Source organism: Mandrillus leucophaeus, unplaced genomic scaffold (assembly GCF_000951045.1).
Source record: "Mandrillus leucophaeus isolate KB7577 unplaced genomic scaffold, Mleu.le_1.0 Scaffold329, whole genome shotgun sequence".
In the NCBI taxonomy this organism is placed as follows: Eukaryota; Metazoa; Chordata; class Mammalia; order Primates; family Cercopithecidae; genus Mandrillus; species Mandrillus leucophaeus.
The window spans coordinates 1,020,379-1,027,467 of record NW_012103465.1 but is presented as its reverse complement, the minus strand read 5'-3'; the positions used below and the strand labels follow the sequence as shown (position 1 = coordinate 1,027,467).

General features: G+C 37.7%; 1 pseudogene; it reads left to right on the top strand.

The window, feature by feature from the left end:
• The first annotated feature begins 6,343 nt into the window (after positions 1-6,343).
• On the top strand, positions 6,344-6,826 carry LOC105545420 (annotated as a pseudogene).
• The last annotated feature ends 263 nt before the right edge of the window (positions 6,827-7,089 follow it).

Sequence of the window (7,089 nt, the reverse complement as noted above, 5' to 3'; positions counted from 1 at the left end):
GGCGCTGGTGAACCAAACAGGCTTCAGATCTGAGAACATCCTTGACTTAAAGAATCCTTTCTTTAGGTAAGAAATCTTCCCATGCATTTTACACCTACGTTTATAAAATCTTAATCACTCCATGACCAGGTAAAGAGGAACAGAATAACTCTTATCTTTCCTAAGAGGAAAAGAAAGTATATACTAGTTCTCTTCCTCTCTGAGGAGACTTGGCGCCTGTATGGAGTTGAATGTTTTATGATCCCTTAAACAGAATTCAATACATAACAATCTGATACTGAAACAAAGTCACTAGAGAGTCCTACAAAGTGAGCTATAATGTCCTCCAGTTCCAAGTGAGCTCAGTCCTCCAGCTGAGCTATAATGAGCTGTGTGACCTCAGGCAAAGTAAGTTTCTCTCCCTGGCATTTGGTTTTCTCATCTGTAAAATGTGGGATTCAAAGATAGTCTGACTTTCATTCACTTTATGTAGCAGTTATTTCAATACACCTAAAACATGAATTCGTTTAAGTTACATTTTTTTTTTTGAGACTCATTGGATGTGTAGCTCACATAAGTCAGGACATTCCTCTCTTTAAAAGCTATGCAGATTTCATCTGATACAAGGAACTTGCCACAGTGAGATGAATACAACAAATGTTTCCAGAAAAAAAAACTCCCCATCCTTAGACACCTGTTCAAATATGAGCCAATTAAAAATCCACACATGAAATCAACCACACAAATAAAACCACTGGACACTGTTACTCTTGATTTCCTTATTAAAAAGAGACTTTTTCCTCATAATGTCTCCCAAAGGCTATTAGTCAAAGAATCATATCTCTGTAGTATTGAAAAACTTGAAGCAAAGAGGAAACTCAGGAAACCAAACCAATAATTCTTTAGCAGAGACAAGAAAATGAGAGATTTTGACCTTGAAGCAGGAAAGGAAAAAAAAAAAAAAAGGGCAAAGCTACAATGTAATATATTGTATATCAGTTGTCACATACAGTGTGAATCTTTGAAACTCATTGCCCATTAGAGATACAGATCATGTCTTTAATTCTGAGGGAAGGGAGGTGTCCTTGCTTTCATCCGTCCTTAACACAATCATGCCATGTAAAGCAAAGGGCACAGATTTGGGCCTCAGAGAGAACAAGCTGACTACTCACTAACATGCAGACCAATTTGAGGCAAATTATGTAACCTATGTAGGCCTCAGTGTTTTTATCTGTATAATGAGATAAAAAGCATATACCTCACTAGGATTGCAAGAATTTACATAACATGCCCAAGTACCTAACAGTTCACAGAATTAGTGCTCAATAAATGCTAATTTTTTTTCTTCCTCCTTTTTCTTCCTGTTCTCTGCTTTCCAACTCTCTCAATATGGTAAATACATGATGATTTGTAGTTTATTCCAAACAGAATCATTTGGGATTTGAAAAAGAATGTGACTACTTAGAAGGTTTTAGAAAACTCGCCTTTTGAATACAAGAACCATGTAAACTATTAACTCTTGAGTCCCACCTCTGCTTTATCTTACAAGAACAAGGCTTTTACCAAAAAACCACCCAGAGAGATCCTGGCCAGGGGCAACACCTCCCTTGCGTGAAGGCACAAACAGTGACCATAAGGTCATAGTGAGAGATTGTAAGGTCTGAGGATAATTCAAGATGGCCACAGCTCAATCAAAACAGATTGGCTGTTGAATGAAGGGCACATGACTTTCCTTTTCCCTTGCCTCTTACTCAGCAGCTGACAGACAGAAGCAGAGGAGGGTACTTAATTCCCTGAGAATTCCAGATCTTGACTATATTTCTTCACCATCCCTTTCCTGATGTCTAGACCTCAGCATCCTCAGTGGAGATGGGGACTAAATGACAGAATATTAGAAAAGTGCTTAGCATACAATAGGTGCTCAGTTAAGTGTTCAACAATGGTAATGCCCTTCTCCAGACCACTCCCACTGCCAGTTTAATGCCAGTTTGCTATTACAGCATCTGAGAGGAAGCATGTGTGTGTGTTGGGAAGAACTAAAATAAATGGTGTTACCCAGAGAAATTGTTGGTAATTTAGCACCAAAATAACTTTTTCTCCATTTGTTTTTTGTTCTACCATTTTTAAGGCACTGTAAACACTACCGACATGCAAGAGCATACCATCTGGGCATCATTTACATACTAGAAACATCTCAAGATCAGCAAATTTATTACTAAAGGCACAAACGTCCACCATTGCATATAATGTGAAAGTTTCTATTTTTCCTTGGTGGGGTGGAAAACTTTATTTTGAAAATTAATTATTTTAAAGTAATTTGAAAATAAAAGAATAGCTAACAGTTGTTCCTAAAACTGAGCAAGAGGACAAAAACACCTCATCAGAGAGGACAAGCTCTCAGGTAACCTGGCAGATTTTACAAGAGCTTTGAGACTAGCGCTTCATCATTCAGGCTCTGCACAAGACCTGGCTGGGCCATTCACTATGTCAGGCAGCAGCAATGCAGCAGATTGGGACAGATTCAATCTCTGCCTCCAGGAAACTCATATCGTAGTGGGAGGGAAGTAGGTATCAAATAGCTTGATGCATAATTAATTATCATAATTGCAATAAGTGATATGAAGGAGAAGGAAAGGGTGCTAAGGGAGCATTTATTGGGAGACCTAGAGCAGAGTTTCAGAGTTAATCTGTAAAACAACCACCCCCAGTGACCCAAATCCAGAAACAGCTGGTGGTCCTTTAGAATACAAGAAGAAACCTGTGGTACATTGTTACAGAGTGAACCATTTGAAGGGAAGGTGGGGCTCAAAGTTTCCTACTGAAACTTGAAAACTTCATCAAGCATGGCCTCTTCTGCAAAGCTTTTCCCAAGGCTGAGTTAGATGCCTCTCCCACATCACTCAAAGACCCCTGCATAAACATCACTTTTATGGCATCTGGATGCGGTTGGTCTCAGTTATTGTTTAACTTGTCTGGGACCCCTAGTACTTTGAGACAAGACCTTGTCACTGCCCTTTGTAACACAGTGTTACACAAAGCTGCTGGATAAATGTCTGATGAATGAGTGAATGAATGTGGCCCCAAAGAGCTCCTCGTGGGTCCTCAAAGAAATAAGCTTATGATCACAATATCATGGCCAAAAGAGCATTTAATCTTCCAGGCTAGCACTACAGCAAACCTCTATTACTACATTAATAGCTCTCACAAAATAATTTGATCCTTCCTTTTCCAGAATATTAAGTTCCCTTAATTTCCTCAACTTAATTATTTCTTAACTTCTCTTCTTTCTTTCAACTAATTTATTAAATAATTATGGTGTGTCAGGTACTGTTCTTGGTGCTGAAGTAGAACAGAGAATGAGATAGGAACAAACTCCCTGGTCCCGTGGTTCTAGAGAGTCTCATGGTTTGATGTCTCCCAACAGAAATTTTTTTAAAAGTAGGCTGGGCAAGGTGGCTGATGCCTGTAATCCTAGCATTTTGGGATGCCAAGGTGGGAGAATCGCTTGATTTCAGGAGTTTGAGACCAGCCTGGGCAACATGGCAAGACCCCATCTCTACCAAAACAAAAAACAAACAAACAAACAAAACCCAGCCAGGCATGGTGGTGCACACTTGTAGTCCTAGCTACTCAGGAGACTGAGGTAGGAAAATCACTTAAGCCTAGGAGATTAAGGCTGCAGTGAGCCCTGATCATACCACTGCACTCCAGCCTGGGTGGCAGAGCAAGTCCCTATCTCAAAAAGGAATTTAAAAAGCTAAGCACATGGGATAATTTCAGATGGTGATAAGTTTTCTGAAAAGGATGAAGGGTAATATCTACCTGATTTCATTACTTACTATAAAACTACAGTAATTGAGGCTGTGCAGTACTCATGAAAGGGTAGATGTGTAGGTCAATAGGATGGATTAGATCAAAAACAGACCCTAACATATATGGTCAGTTGGTTTTTGAGAGTTGCAGATAATTCAACGGAGAAGAGTTAGTCTTTCAAAAATGCTGGAATCATTGGATATCAGTATGTGATTTTTAAAAATAAACTTTAATCTATATTTCATAGCATCTACAAAAATTAAAATAAATCATAGGTTAAAATATAAAACCTAAAAGCATAAAATTTCTAGGAAAAAAAACAAAATCTTTGTGACCTCAAGTTAGACAAAAATTTCTTACATATGATCACAAAAACTCAGTGAAAAATGATAATACTTCAAAATTAAGAACTCATAACCTTGGAAAGACACGCTAAGAAAATGAAAAGACAAGTCACACACTGGGTGCAACTATTTGGAAATAACAAACCTGAAAAAAAATCTAGAATATTAAAAGAACTTGTGATATAATTCTGCCTGAAGGCCCAGTAATAAGAAAACTCAATTTAAAAAGTAATGATAAAGGCAAAAGATTTGAACAACTACTTTACCAGAAAAAAAAAGTTCTGTATAATAGCAAATAAGCACATGAAAAGATGTTTGGCATCATTAGTCATTAGAGAAATGTAAATTAAAACCATGATGAGATACCACTACACAACTATTAGGTAGCTAAAATATAAGAATCCGACAATGCTAAGTGCTGACAAATATGTAGAACTACTGGAATTCTCATTTATTGCTGGTGGGAATACAATATGGCACTATCACTTAGGAAAACCATTTCATAGCTTCTGATGTAATTAAGCATTCACTTACCATGTGACCTGGCAATCTCACTCCTTGATATTTACCTTAGTGAAATGAAAACTTGCATTAACAGTGAAAACTATATTTGAATGTTTATTGCAGCTTTATTTGTAATCACGATACCTGGAAACAACTAAACTGTCTCTTAAATAGAGAATAAACAAACAAACTGTAGTTCATTCATGCAATGGAATAATACTGATAATAAAGAATGGAATACTGATAGGTGTAACAATATCACTACATTATACTCAGTGAAAGAAGCCAGATTCAAAAGGCTACATACTATTAGATTCTATTTATATGCCACTGTGGAAAAAGCAACATTATAGATAAGAAAACAGATCAGAGCTACATGGCAAAACCCCATCTCTACAAAAAATATAAAAATTAGCCGGGCATGGTGGTCTGCAACTGTAGTCCCAACTGCTCGGGGTACTGAGGCTGGAGGATCACTTGAGCCTGGGAGGTGGAGGTTGCAATGAGCAGAGATTCTGCCACTGCACTGCAACTTGAGTGACAGAGCAAGAGCCTGTCTCAAAAACAAACAAAAATAGAACAGAGGTGGGGTTCTTGGAAGGGTTGGCTCTAAAGAGGTATGTGAAAATTTTAGGGGTAAGCGATGGAACTTTTCCATATCGTGATTGTTGGGGTGGCAACACATAGCTATATGCTTTGTCAAAACCCAAAGAACTATACATTAAAAAGGGTGAATTTTACTGTGTGTAAATTTTTTAAATTACATAAAAACTTATTTAAAAATGATTACATAAAGGAATTATAGGAAAGTGAAAAAGGAATAAGCTAGAAAGTGTCAAGGCCAGGATTGAAGGATTGGAGGATTGGTGGAGGAGGTCTGTTCTGAGAGGTGGCACCTGATAGAGGCCTAAATGTCAAAAAAGGAGTCAGCATGGGCAGATGCACAAGCAGAGCCTTACCAGAAGACAGAAGTAAGGGCAAGGGCCCCAGGCAAGATAAGCCTATTCAGTAGCAGAAAAATAAATCAGTGCTTAGGCTTTGCTATAAATCTACAGAAAAGAAAAAAAGTTCTTTTGATGAACAAAAATCTGGATCATCGTCTTGGATCTGAATTCAGGCTGTGCATAATCAAACATACTAAATATAGTGGGTAAATATAGATTTAGGGTTGCCCCTATAAACTCCAGGGAAAGGCATGGGAGTGAGAATAGGAAAGGGGAAAGAGGAAAGGAGGAGAAGGAGAGGACATGAAAACAAAACTTGCTTGCTTATAGCTTTGGGTCTGGCTAGAACTTAACCACTTCAGTGTCATAGAATCACTTTCTCTGTTTTAGGTTTGCTTAGAAGACAGTAACAAGCCAAGCAATAAGTAAAATGAAGGCCTGTAAAGTCTATCAGCATCCCAGTTCATACTTCATGATCTGTGCATTCTAAACTTTACAAGGGTGTTTCAGTTTATTTAATTTTTTTTCTAACTCTAAAATTTGCATACTAACTTTACTGAAGAGTCTATTTCTTAGTGCTTCTTAGACTAGCTCTTTATAATTTTCTTCATGTGCCTGAAGATTAAATTTCTTTTAATTGTGGGTTTCTCTTTATTACTATTATAGCAAAACAAACAACATTACTTTAATTTTAGAAATATTTTTAAAGAAATTTAGCCTGTGGACCGTGGGCAGCCAGGGTTGGTGAAGGATCCCAAGATGGTTGGGTGAAAACTTGCTCTATAAACCACTGACTGGGTAGCTTTTGCAGAGATCATACCCCAGAACCAAAAGGCCATTGCTAACTCCCTGAAATCCTGGAATGAGACCCTCACCTCCAGGTTGACTACATTACCTGAGAATCCACCAGCTATCGACTGGGCTTACTACAAGGACCATGTAGCCAAGGCAGGCTTGGTGGATGACTTTGAGAAGAAGAATAATGCCCTGAAGGTTCCCATGCCAGAGGATAAATATACCACCCAGGTGTATGCTGAAGAAAAAGATGATGTGAAATCTTACGCTGAGTGAGTGTCTCTCTCAAAGGCCAGGATTGTAGAATATGAGAAACAGAAGGAGGAGAAGAACTTAATTCCATTTGATCAGATGACCATTGAGGACTTGAACAAAGCTTTCCCAGAAACCAAATTAGACAAGAAAAAGTATCCCTAATGACCTCACCAACCAATCAAGAATGTTTAAAATTGAGTCCAGGAGGAAGATCTGGCCCTTATATTACACATTCTGAACATTAAAAATAAAAATACAGTTAAAAAAAGAAATTTAACAAAATCCCACCTCATGTTTATATGTATGCAATACATATGACTGAGATAAGAGCATGTTAGGAGTGATCCTCTATTTACAATTTCAATCTATTTTTGCAAACATTTTCAACAAATCAGCAGTGACTTTCTAGCTCAGCAATGTGTTAAGAAATTTTTGCCTTATTCATGTTGTTGAAT